Below are 13,600 nucleotides of genomic sequence, written 5' to 3'. Positions count from 1 at the left end.
GCTTCTGCTCTCCACATTATGTAAACAATCACTCCATCAACTCTAAGGACCTCCAGATTTTTCTTTTTTGAAGGTTGAATTGATTGAATTTTAAAATTTGATGTATAGGTGTTGGTATACCATGGGTCCAGCCCATGATGAAAGACATTAAAGGATCAGCCCATCATAAAGGATGGATGCTAGAAAATTCTAGCATCTTATCAAATGCCAAGGAACTAGAAAAATCTGGTTCAAATATACATATCGGTGGAGTGCATGCATAAGCTAGAAAGTTCTAGCTAATATTGTGGCTGTCATGCAAGCCTAAGTCGGTGGGCAAGTCGGCAAAACTCAATTATAAATAGGGGTGCATGTATGTATCATGGTGTGTGTGTGTGAAAAACCGAAGTAAGAGTGTTCCACTCCAAGAGTGAGAGTTATAAGAGTTGTTCCACTTCAAGTTTGAGAGTGAGAGTGTTCCACTACACATTGTATGTGAGTGAAGTTTAGAGTGATAGAAAGTGTGTGTCATACTTTCTTGTAACCATCAAGCATTGTCTTTGGCTTGGTAAGACTATTCTTGTTGTACTCATCTTTTTCATATAGTGAAGATTGATCCTTATTTCGTGGACGTAGGCATAAATTGCCGAACCACATAAATTCTTAGTGTCCATTTTCTACTTTACCTTGTGCATTCTCTATCTTGTAGTACCGACATTCCTAACAATAGGTTCTTCACATCTTCATTCCGTAATAGAGAAATTGTTATTTTTTTATGGGGAAGGAATGATATATGCATACACAAGTTGAAGTCAATTCCCTCTTTATAAAGCACTTAACTAGTTAAAGAGCCTTAGTAGGAAAAAAATAAAAAATAAAAAAACCAAACACTCTTTAACCACTTGCTCTAAATAACGGGTAAATTGAACCATTCATGTAATTTTATAGTTATGGGTTGAACTGATTCTGCAAAATATTGAAGACAGTTTGAACTGATTTTGCAAAAATGTCCGAGGACGGGCTAAACTGATTATGAAAAAATTGTTTATGACGGTTTGAATTGATTCTGCAAAAATGGTCGAAGACAGGTTGAACTAATTATGCAAAAATAGTCGAAGACAGATTGAACTGATTCTGCAAAAAATGGTCGAGTACGAGTTTAACTGATTCTACTAATAAAGGATACACATTGATTTTGCATATAGTTTCAAAACTGATTCTGCATAAATAATCGAGGATGGGTTGATCTTAAGGCACATTTTCATTTTGTTAGAGTTGTGAGGGTTGTGTTCTATTAACAACCTTAAAGCCTTAGGGGTATAGTTGGTATTTTAAAAAATTATTTCTATGTTTTTGAGCTGAGCTTTAGTTATTTTCATGTTTTTGTCTCTCATTGATATGTTTAAAAACTAGTAGAGTTCATAGAAATATAGTGAAATTTTGTCTTTATATATAGGTTGACATACATTTGAGCAAAAATGGCAAACTTTGTTTTGGGAACCCTAGAAGTTTCGTTTCAGAGAATTCCTTACTTCCATTGCATGCTCAGCGGAGATCTATTGCTTGTGGCTGCTCAACTTGCTTCTGATCTCCCAAGACAAAAACTTGTTTCTCTATCTGATCTTTCCTTTGTTCAGCCAACCAAATCTGGTGAAGGAGGTAGAAGTGTGAAAAGAGAAAGAGAGAGAAAGGAGCACAGTGGGAAAAGCCCTTACCACTCTAAGGGTATGTTCGTAACTTAAACTCTAGAGAAAAAAAAATCAATGATGTTAGCTTCCACATGTATTAATTTTGTCTCTCATTGAAATGTTTTAAAAGTGTTATCTTAATATAAAATTAAGTATTAAAAATATACTCTGTGTAATTTTTCATTTTTTTTTAATTCTACCTCCCAAATCACTTTTAATGTATTATTTATCTTTTTCAACTATCAAAACCCCTCACACCCTCATTGTTGAACAAAACCCTAACTAATGAAATTACAAACATGTAGATTGAAAAAATTATTTTAAACGAATAGAACACGAAATCGATGTTTCGGAAACTTAACATGAAGTAAGACTTCATATTTTTAATTATTTTAGTGATTTCAACGACAAAGATAATTATTTAAGCTTACTTTTGTTGCGTATCGACAACCCCACTGAATCGAGCATTCTCTTTCTCTGCCTGGATCATGCCTCTTCATTATCCAACACACCCCCACCTTTGAAAACCTCCCCTGCACTATCGTATATGCCCATCCCTTCTTACCCAACCCCTTTCCCTTTTTCTATGTTATTAAACTGAAGTTTTATAATATCAGTTTGCTAGACATTAAATGATTTTGCCACTACTGCTACTAATCAACAATTTTGAATAATTTTCACTTTGAGGTGTATAATTATCTCTTTCTCTTCCTGGATCCTGCCACTACTGCCGCTAATCAACAATTTTAAATAATTTTGATCTTGAGATGTATAGAAAATGTGTGGTGTATGTAAAAAAATATACGGTGTATGTAGAGAATGTGGAGTGTAATGGGATTATAGGGAAGTATGTAAGGTATATTAAGATAATTTTTAATTGAAAAAACAAATGTGGAGTGTATTAAATATGTGAGGTGTCTTCACAATATTAAGGGTGTTAATATAATAATCCAAAAATAGAACGAAAATCTATTAATTTATTAAATTTAAATACTATATGCGTACTTTTGGCTTGTCTGTATTTTTGCATAAACAATAAATTTGAGAATTGAAAGATGATTGCTCTCATCAGGGGGCATACTACTTGTTATTATCAAGGTAAAATTTCTTTTTCACCTTTGAGAATTGAAAGATGATGCCCACATCAGGAGGGCATACTACTTGTTATTATCATCAAGGTTAGGTATAATTTCTTTTTCACTTGTGAATATTTCTCTTAGAAGGAAAGTGAGAGATAAAGACAAAGAAACAAATGCGAAGAAGAAGGGAGGAAAGTGAGAGAGAAAGACAGAGAAACAAATGTGAAGAACAAGCAAGAAAGAACAAAAGAGAAGAGAGAAGGCGAAGAAGACTAAGTCCAAAGAGAAGAAGGCGACTAGTTGAACATGAAGATAGACGCGCTTCGCATGAAGAGTGGTGACACACTTGTTGAAACCTATCTAATAGACTAATGACTCGTTTGGATGTGCTTTTAAAATAAATGAAAGCGCTTTAAAAAAAATATTTTTGGGTTTCAAAAACACTTTAAGTGGTTTCTGCAAGAAGCACCAGTTATGTGCTTCTTCCATGAAGCACTTTAAGTGTTTTTCCAAGATTAACTTGCATTTTTACTAATGATTGGTTCTAAAAATACTTTCATCAAAAACGTTTTCAGTCATTTCAAAAGCACATCCAAACAAGTTCTAATACAGCTGAGATCCCACAAGAATACTCCTGCTGTCAAGGTGTTAACCCAAAATATAAGGCTTTGTTTGGCAGGCTTGAAAGTTACATTGCGCAAAATCATTGGCAAAATGTAAGCTAGAGGAATGTATCCAAATGCTTTAAACAATGCCATGATATCTCCAAAGAAAGGTAGCATGGCAACAAATGTTGTAGCTATGATAACGGACGGTGACCGGAGGGTCAGTCTCGGTACAACGTTACGGACAGAAAATTGATGCATTTTTTGGGTCTGCAAATTTCTTCTCAAATACTTCATTTGTTGGTTGGTTGCGAGTAAACCTGTAGATAGATAGACCTCTTATCAAATAATGCACACGCGGCTTCTAAAGGCACACAAGTATGTGATCAGTACACCCATCACCCAAAAAGTTTACTAATACACCATTCCTTGATAAATTTAAATTAAACAAACTAAAGAAATAAGCAATGATCACGAAGAAAATTTAGCTTTCACTATAAAATCAATTGAGAGAAGTAACCTAACTTACTTATAAGACCATGCAAGGTCTTTTGTCTCATCATTGTGGGATTAGTTCTCAACAGATAATCTAAAAATAGAGGCAAAAAATGCCAGTTTTCTTAAAATTGAAGAAGTGGGATTAGTTCTCAATAGTTAATCTAAAAATAGAGGCAAAAAAATGCCGGTTTTCTTAAAATTGAAGAAGTTGAGGTTTCACTATAAAACTAATTGGCAATATGGTGACACATCCCAACCCATATATCCAAGATGACATATGCTGGCCGACACTCGAAAGTGACGAAAGCCATAATCATGTGAAAATGCATGAACATAATGAAAAATATAATTAAAAAGTCATGTGAGAAACGACAATTAAAAAGATCATACAATCGATAAAGAAATAATAATAATAGAAAGAAGGTCATACAATAAAAAGGATGTCCAACAATCACAATTCCGAAAGAAAAGATGCAAGAATATGTTCAGAGCATACTACTAGTCGAGAGTGCTGAGGGAAATGAAAGACAAATTACAATTGCACATAAGAAGTCATACGCTGGTAAAAGGACACAAGATCACTGGTAGGGAAATGCCTCGAAGCTGGGGTCATAGTCCTCGTCACTATGTCCTGAAGGGGGCGCAAAAACAAAAGGTGAGTGGACTATAGTTATAATAATAGTACTAATAAGAAAATCGATTTCTTTTTTAACATACTAACCCCTTGTTTTGAAAACACATATAATACTACATATATGCTTTTCTAAAAACTCTAACATGCCAAAAATGTTTGTATATAATAAAATCATCTCTAAAAGTGATATCGAAAGTGCGCCGAAGGCAAATCCAAAGAATCTCTCGTAAATCAAAACAATAATGTAGTCAACTAGGGGTATCATTGTCACTCGAAGGCATAACCGTTACCTGAAGGTGAAGCTATACGACACTGGGTTACACCTGTGAATAAATATGGTAGGTCCCATCACCCAAAGTTGAAGTTGTACGACTCTAGGTTAGACAAGAGAAGAAATATATACATAACACACCGACACTAGTCATGGCTAGTGAAGTTGTCCAACATTGGTTTCGCTAGTGAAGCTGGAAGTATGTCATAAATATATCACTGCTCCTCCACTGTGCCCTATGGCCATAGACGTATACATACTCAGGTTGTGTGTATGTGATGTATGATTACCCACTAGATAAGCACATAAAACGTATTTCAAAAACTCATACCAAGCTTAGGATTCAAAATCTCATCATTCAAAATCATAAGCAATTCTATAAACGTGATTTCCACGAATATAAATTTCATAAACTTTAAACTAATAAATTACAAATATTTCATAAAAGCAATTTAGATAACTCATAAATTCTCCATAAATTATAAATCTAGAAATTCGTAGAAACATATTATAAATCATAATTAACTCAAGAAATGTAGAATGAATGCAAGCCTAATATTTTTATAAAAATATGCAATTTGAGAAGGGGTCCACCCATAAATATTCTGCTAGCGGGGAGCCGATCGAACTAGGGAGGACGGGATCACTTCCAACCAACGCACCTAAACACAAATAGGGACCATTTATTAAAACTCTACTAAAATGATTGATGTTCAATCAGTTGCATATTGGTAAGCATGATTTATTGCACAAAAACGCCGGGACGAAGGCTCCCGAAGAGGGAAGCCCAACGAATGAACAGACGGCGAATTCGAATTCGACACGTCGAAAAATCTAAGGAGGGACTTCGCCTACGTGTCACCACGGGGCGGCAGCCTGGGTCACCACGCGATGAGATGGATCGCTTGAAAATTCATGGTGCCGGCCATGACAACCCCACGCACAGCTTCATGCGCGGCTAGTACACTTGTACTCACCACCCCACGATTTCTGGAAATTTTCTAGATTTTTCCTCTAACTTCAAGAGCTCGATACATGTCTAAATCGAGTGATTCAAAAGCCAAAATGTAGTTAAGAATGTGGAGAAGATATTCATACCCTTAGGAAGCCCACCGGAAATTGGAGTTGGCTGAAAAATTGGCTAGAAGGTGGCCAAACGACCAAGGTTTTGAATTTCCAGAAATGAATAGTGAGTTCCTCGAGGGTTTTCCATGTTCCTACATCACCAAAACCACCTAAAAACTTACTAATCGTGAACCTAGACACGATCTACAACAATATGGACCAAGTTCGAGGCTTACCTTCGCCAGAGAAAGGTGTTGCACAGTAAAGGCTACTGTGCAAAGGAAAAAAAAGGATTGGTGGTGGTTTTGTCCCCCTTCCAAAGCTCGTCGGAGTGTTAAGATACCTGTGATGGTAGTGATTTGAATGTGGGTGGTATGTGGGTGTTGTTCAACCAAGAGAAGAAGAGAAAAAGTGAGAGATGAGTGGGAATGAGAGTGATGATGAAGATGAAAGAAGAAGAAAAATAAGAAAATAATGAAAGAGAGAGATCACGGGACACAGGACATGGGAAGCAGATCCTCTCCTGAGCTGTTGCCAACGGAGCTTAAGGATCAATTGATCACAGCCTTTCAAATTGATCCTGCAACCAAGAACGGCCAATAAGCTTTCAAATTATTTCACACAAACCAAGGCAATTTTGTTTGCCTTTTACATCTCTCACGTTCCCCTATTCCCTGCTTTTTCACTTCTTCTTTGAAACTAATCTCCCACTTCCTACAAAATTCCCTCATCTCTTTCCTCCGAAAATTTCGAAGGAAAAAAAAAAATCCAATTCCTGCATCTCCTTCCTCTAAAAATTTCGGAAGGAAAAGAAATCATCGTCTCGCTTTAGTCAATCAACGGGTTGCCACTGGTCTTCAATAATAAAGGTTAGGCTTCCATTATTGAATTTCCTTTTCATGATATTTTTGCAATTAGATTGGATTTGCTGCATGTTTATGCTGAAAAAGAGAAAATGTTGCATTGCTTTTGTTTTTTTTCATTGAGCTCAAGTTGTCTGAATCTTGGTATATTTTTGTGGTAGGATTAGATAGTGAATGATATAACGGATAAACCGAATGATGACGTAGAAGGTACTTTGGAATTGAAACCTACAAAAAATATGGAGTTTGATACTGAACAAGCAGCATATGATTTCTACAACAAGTATGGTGGAATTATGGGGTTTAGTATTCGAAGAGAAAGTAGTGGCAAGAATAAAAAGGTTGGTGAACTCACTTCAAGAATGTTTACTTGTGCTAAAGAAGGGTTTCGGGCTGTAGATAAGTGAAATGATATGATTAAAAGACCAAGAGCAGAGACAAGGACTGGATGTGGTGCTCGTATGGGTGTTAGGTTGGATATGCAGGTGAAAGTTTTATGTTTATACTTCTGTTGAACAAAATAATCATCCCCTAGTAAAGAAAGAATATGCCCATATGTTACCATCCCAACGAAAAATGACAGCCTCACAAGCTACTGAAGTAGACTTGGCTAAAGAATCTGGGATTCCATTTAGGTTGGCTTATGAGTTAATAAGCAAACAAGCAGGTGGAAGAGAGTCTTTGGGATATATTAAGTAGGATAAAAAAAAGGAGTAATTAGGTTTTCATCCTTATTTTTACTACTCTATTGATTAAAACCTTATTACTTTTCAATTTTTGATCAAGGTCCTTTGTATTAATAATATCATTAATTATTTCAATAATAAAATATTTTTTATTTCTAAATATATTCATTTAATATTAAAAATATTACAATTAGTATATTTATATTTATGGCTAAATTTTTTATCATATATTTTTATTTTTAGTTTGTACCCATTTTTAATTTGCAACCCTTTTTTAATTTGTACCAATTTTCCTTTCAGTTTTAATTTGTACCCATATATTAATTTCTTTTTGTGCCCATATTTTTTAAAGTTTTATTTGTATTGTACCCATATTTTTTTATTTATTTGTACCCATTTTTATTTTTGCTAAATGTACCCATTTTGAAGAATGTACCCATGTTTTGATACAATAATTTTTTGGTTATTTTTATGAATGTGCCCATGTTTACACACACACACACACACAATAGTATATTTATATTTTAATATTTTTAATCCCACAAATTATGGTTTTTTATTTAAAATCTCATTACTATAAACAACTATAAATTTTAATTTTTAATTTAAAAAATATAGTAACGTACATAGAACTAAATTATCAATTAATTTCAGGGACTTGGATCAAAAATTAAAAACTAATAAGGTTTCAATCAAAGACTGTTCATAACTAGGGACCGCATCCAAAGTCTCCCTAAAAAAAATTATCTTGGAACTGTGAGGCAAAGAAAATGGCATATGGAGAAGTTGGAGTCCTGCTACAATACTTTTCCAAACAAATATTGGAAAACCCTTCATTCTTCTATGAACTACACTTGGACAAAGAGGAGCAAATAACAAACATGTTTTGGGCAGATGCTAAAATGATATTTGATTATAGCCATTTTGAAGATGTTGTAAGTTTTTATACAACTTATAAAGTCAATGAATTGGATCGACCATTTGCAATGTTTGTTGGTTTTAATCATCACAAGGATATCATTGTATTTGGAGTAGCTTTAATGTATGATGAGACCGCCGCTTCATTTAGTTGGTTATTTAAGACATTTTTGAAGGCAATGTCTAGCAAGGCTCAAGAACTATTTTTACCGATCAAGATCCTGTGATGGCTAAGGTTATTTTAGAAGTGATGCTTCAAACTTAGCATAGACTTTGTTTATGGCATCTGATGCAGAATGCTTGTAAAAATGTGAATACTCTATTCAGAGGTGAGGAAGGAGTTCACAATGCTTTGACAAAAAAAAATTGACCACATTGAGGAGGAAAGTAGTTTGTAGCTACTTAGTATTCTATGCTTGATGAGTATGATGCACATGAGAATGATTGGTTGGCCACCACATTTAAGATTAGAAAGAAATGGGCATATGCTTATGTGAGATCGGCATGGTCTATAGGAATACGAAGCACACAAATCAGTGAAAGTTTTAATGCAAGACTGAAAAATTATTTGAAGTCAGATCTCAATATTGTTCAAATTTTCACAAACTTTGAGAGAGTTCTTACCAATACTAGGTACAAAGAGTGGGAAGCTGAGTATGACCTACAATTCAGAATTGCACATGTCAAATTTGATATCAAAATGTTGAAACAAGCTGGAGAAGTTTACGCGAAAGATATTTAAATTGTTTCAAGATCAATTTGAAGAATCTATAGAATTGTAAATAACAAACTATGTTGCTGATGGGGATGACTTTGTATACACGGTTGAACTAGATGATAAGTCTAAGAAGCGTAAGGTGAAAAGGGAAGGTATATCTACTGTTTCTTGCAACTATAGACTATTTGAGATGAAAGGTATTTTATGCAGTCATGCTATTAAAGTCCTTTGAAAAGCCATGCTTATCAAGGAAATTCCTGAACAATATATAATGAATAGGTGGAGTAAAGAACCAAAAGTTGAGAGTGGTAGCAAGCTTTTAGATATAGGTCATTGTGTTCTATATTCACTAGATTATCAACAAGGGCATATGAAAATGTAAAGGCATACCAACTGGTGATTGAGCAAGCAAATAAATTGGCAAAAATGGTTGAAGACCTATTGCATCTAGAAGTGAATGATGATGTGCATGAGAAAAGGCATACAAACTGTAATAGCCAAATGGCCAATTGCTTCGAGAATGTTGATGTCGTCATTCCAAAAGGGTTTAAGAAGAAAGAAAAGTCTTACTAAGGAAGACAAAGAATTAGGAGTGCTTTGGCAAAAGCCTTACCAAGAAAAAAAAAGTATGTTCAAGTACTTAAACTCATTTAATTCTTTGTCATGCCTATGTGCTTAATATATATAATTAAAGTTTAATCGTTGACATGTTTTAGGTTACAATTCCACAACATACTGGTGGTATCAATGTCTTTAGTCCTTATCCACTGCCACCCTTTCATTCATCACAAGTGAAGTACTTTTGAATGTTTTTTAATCTTCATAGCAAGACTTGATTAGTTGACAAATATAAACTTGAAATTGGAATGTGATATACAAGTCACAGTTCACATGTTTGGCAATAATACCTATATGCCAATTCCATATCATTCTATTCAGGTTTGTTATCTATTTGCAATTTGCACTCTCTGTTTGATATCTGTCATATATATATATATATATATATATATATATATATATATATATATATATATTTATTTATCTCATTATGGTTGTTGAATGAAGTTAGAACCACATAATACGCATATGCCGAACACAATGCCTTGGCTTTCTTGTGAAGAATCTGAGCTATCAAGTTCCCAACCTTTTCTTCATCAAAATATCACTGGGAATAGTCATGCTTAAATAGATGGCTATTGTTTTGGGTTTTTTGGTCATCACTGGATTTTTTTGGGTAGATTCTAGATGTGCAGCTATTGTTTTTTGGGTAGGTTCCAGATGTGCAACTATTGTTTTTGGGTTTTTTGGTCATCATTGGATTTCCTGATGTGCGACTATTATTTTTTGGGTTAGTTTAGTGAACTAAGAAATCCAAATGTATTAGGGACTCACTAGAGAATGCATGAGTTAGGGCATGTAAAGCTAGGGGTTTTTTGTAAACCATAACTTGTTATGTAAATGTCTACCTCCGTTGATTATGTAAATGTCTACCTAACGTTCATCTTTTACTTCTTGAAGTGAATATATATCACATGTGTATTTCCTTAGAGCTATGTCTATTCAGATAAGAATGTCATTGATTCATTCTTCAAATAATGTGCTCCAACACAGTCAGTTACACCAAAAACAAAAAAAACAGAATACTTCACGGCGTTAAGGTTCTGGGCAAAATGAACGTCATCACTAAAAAAGAATAAATTTACAAGCAAAAAATCAAAATTTCCTTTGATTTTTTTTTTGGTAAAGTAACTTTCATTCAAAGAACTAAAATATACACAAAGTCCACAATATACACAAATCCCTCCTCCAAAGACCCAAACAAAAGGCATAAGCCCTGACCCAAACAAACCCTAACACAACAAGCCAAAAAAAAAACCAAAAATCCCCAACTGGAATCCACACACAACAACTGCCGAAACCCCATGAAAATTAGTCATCCATCCCCAAGGTTGCCAAAATTGCCCTAATTTGTGCACAATCTGAGTCGTCTAGATAAACTCCACACTTCCAGTCGTAGCATTGTCACCCAATGAGCTTCCAGATCAAAGTTTAGCTACCAAAGAGAACAGTTCCGGCGGAAAGTGGTGGTACGAAGACCCGAACCGAAGTTCTGCACACCTTCCCTTGCAGAATTGAAACTTCACCAAAGGAAATTTCACATTTGAACTGGGTATCGAGAACATGACTAAGAATGGGAGTTGAAACTGGAAGATCAAATAGATCTACATAGGGATCCAAGTCGGAAATACAAGCTATCCAGAAGGGACATATGAGACAGACCAAAGGAAAAAGAAGGATAAGGGACTGGGGTTGCCACCAACCCAAGCCACAGCTAGGATCGGTGGCGACAAAAGTGAGAAAGAACTGAAGAACCAAGCTTCAAAAATGAAGAAAACTCTCACACGCTGGAGGAAAACTCTCTCACAGAGAGAAAAAAGCTCTCACCAAAATAGGAGAGAACTTGGGCTTATTATGGTACTGTTCGGAGGAAGGATATGTAAAAGGCAAACAAAATTGCCTTGGTTTGCATGAAATAATTTGAAAGCTTCTTGGCCATTCTTGGCCACATGATCAATTTGAAAGGTAGGATCAATTGATCCTTAGGCTTCGTTGGCAATAGATCAGGAAAAAATCTGCTTCCCTAGACAGGGAAGAACACCCCAGAAAATGGGGGAGAACCTGCCACATGTCACCTTATGAGTGGTCCAAGATGGAGAAATCTCCTAATGTGAAATTACCTAAATGCCCTTGACATTCAAAAATTCGTAAAAATTTTGTTTTAGCTCCGAATTCCAATCCGTTCACCTATGCATTCATATCGACGAGTGCTACATGAATAAATTAAAAGAATAATTATTACATGTCATGACACGAGAGTCAACAAAAGTCAACGCTTTGTTGTTAGGGGTATTTTTGTAATTTAACTAATTAAAATGTATAACTTAAGATGGGTTGTTACATATGGAGAGTACCCAACTACTATCGACGGGTTGTTACATATTGTAGGAAAAAAGCTGCCAGGGTGAGGCATATGAGTCCCCCAACCCAGCCTAGCAAGGCCACCGCAAAGGAAGACTTAGAATAACTGGAGCTACTATGGATGCCGTACGCGCAGTGCAACCATGACCCTACCACAATATATTCAACCCAAAAACATTTAGACAGATAAAAGAAAATATATTTTTATGTCTTAAACATTGAGAAATATATCTTAATAAATGTACAAATTTTTCTTCACTTGACAATGTACTTTTGTTTTTAAACACAACATTGAGGTGACTTTGTTTCATGTAAGTTGCTAATGAAGAATGAAGAGTCATATTGTTGAAAACTGCTTTGGACCACGCAAGAAGACGGTCTACTAACGGCACCCGGCCGGAAGATTTATTGTATTATATTATATGCTTTAACAGCTATATTAGTTTATTTTAAATATGGTGATGCTGAAATTGTAGTCCCAATCGATGTTATTTTAGGGTTCCTCTTGACTATTTCGTTTTTAGTTTTAAAAAAAAAAAGATATCAAACGGCATGTTAGAGTGTAATTTTTTGTCTAGAGTGTAATTTTTTGTCTAGATCATTAACCATGCAGCAATAAGTCCTCTGGCTCTGAGTGATAAGGAATGTATCATGAATTATTCTGTAATGACCCGTCCCTAAAAAATTATAATTTTTTGTATAATTTTAAAAAGTGAATTTATGAAAATGCCCTTCGAGGCAAATACGTTGACTTATGTTGACCGCCTTATCGTGTCAACGTAAGGTTCATTTTCTTGACGTAATCTTGTAGTACTCGTCGCTACGAACACGTACGCGCAAACGAAACGTGATTTAGAGTTATAACGAATGAGATATTAACGTTTAAAGTCGGGGGCATTTTAGTAAATGGAATATTTTCTGGAAGGCTCCAGATTTTTGGAGCAAAATCTGGAAAGCCACGTGTGTGGCCCAGATTAAAGGAAAGAAAAAATGGGCGATGGAGATGGAAGATAAAGGAGAGAAATGAGGTAGAAGTGAAGGCCAATCGGGAGAGGAGATAGGAGAGAGGAGAGAATCAACCAATGGGAGAGGGGAGAAAGGAAAGAAAGGAGAGAGGGGGAAAAGGAGAGGAACCCGCCGAGTTCCCCTTGACTCGTACCCGACCCGGCGGCACCCATGTTTTCCAACGCCATTCAGGCTAATTTTTCCGGCGAATCACGCCGCGCCACCACCTATAATCAACTCCACAACCCTTCTTCTTCAAGTTCCACCTCAAACCTGACGGTTTTGGTCTTGGTTTCGTGGGAATGGCACCGGTGGCATCGTGGCATTCTTGGTGGCAATCCGCCAATTTTTGAAGCAAATTCCTTCGATCTCTACCACCATTAGACTCTCCTTGAACCTAGGAACAAACCCCAACCAACCATAGAGGCGGTGGAGCACCGGAGGAGTCGAATCAAAGCACACCCAAATCTAGGGTTCCAACAGGTTTTAGTGAAATTGGAGCTTTTCCTGGCCAAATTGGCTTTGGCCGCAAGTATGAAAGTTGTTCCTCTCATCGAGATATTCATTCTTGTAAAATTTGGGAATTTTTGGAGTTGTTGGATTTTCTTGTAG

At 35.6% G+C, this 13,600-nt stretch overlaps 1 protein-coding gene across 5 annotated transcripts in view; it reads left to right on the top strand.

Moving 5' to 3' along the window:
* Positions 1-13,600, top strand: part of LOC126628289 (uncharacterized) — a 99,293-nt gene that overhangs the window by 23,898 nt on the left and 61,795 nt on the right. The gene's annotated exons all lie outside the window — the stretch shown is intronic.

Source organism: Malus sylvestris, chromosome 7 (genome assembly GCF_916048215.2).
Source record: "Malus sylvestris chromosome 7, drMalSylv7.2, whole genome shotgun sequence".
Lineage (NCBI taxonomy): Eukaryota > Viridiplantae > Streptophyta > Magnoliopsida > Rosales > Rosaceae > Malus > Malus sylvestris.
This window is presented reverse-complemented; position numbering and strand designations above follow the sequence as displayed.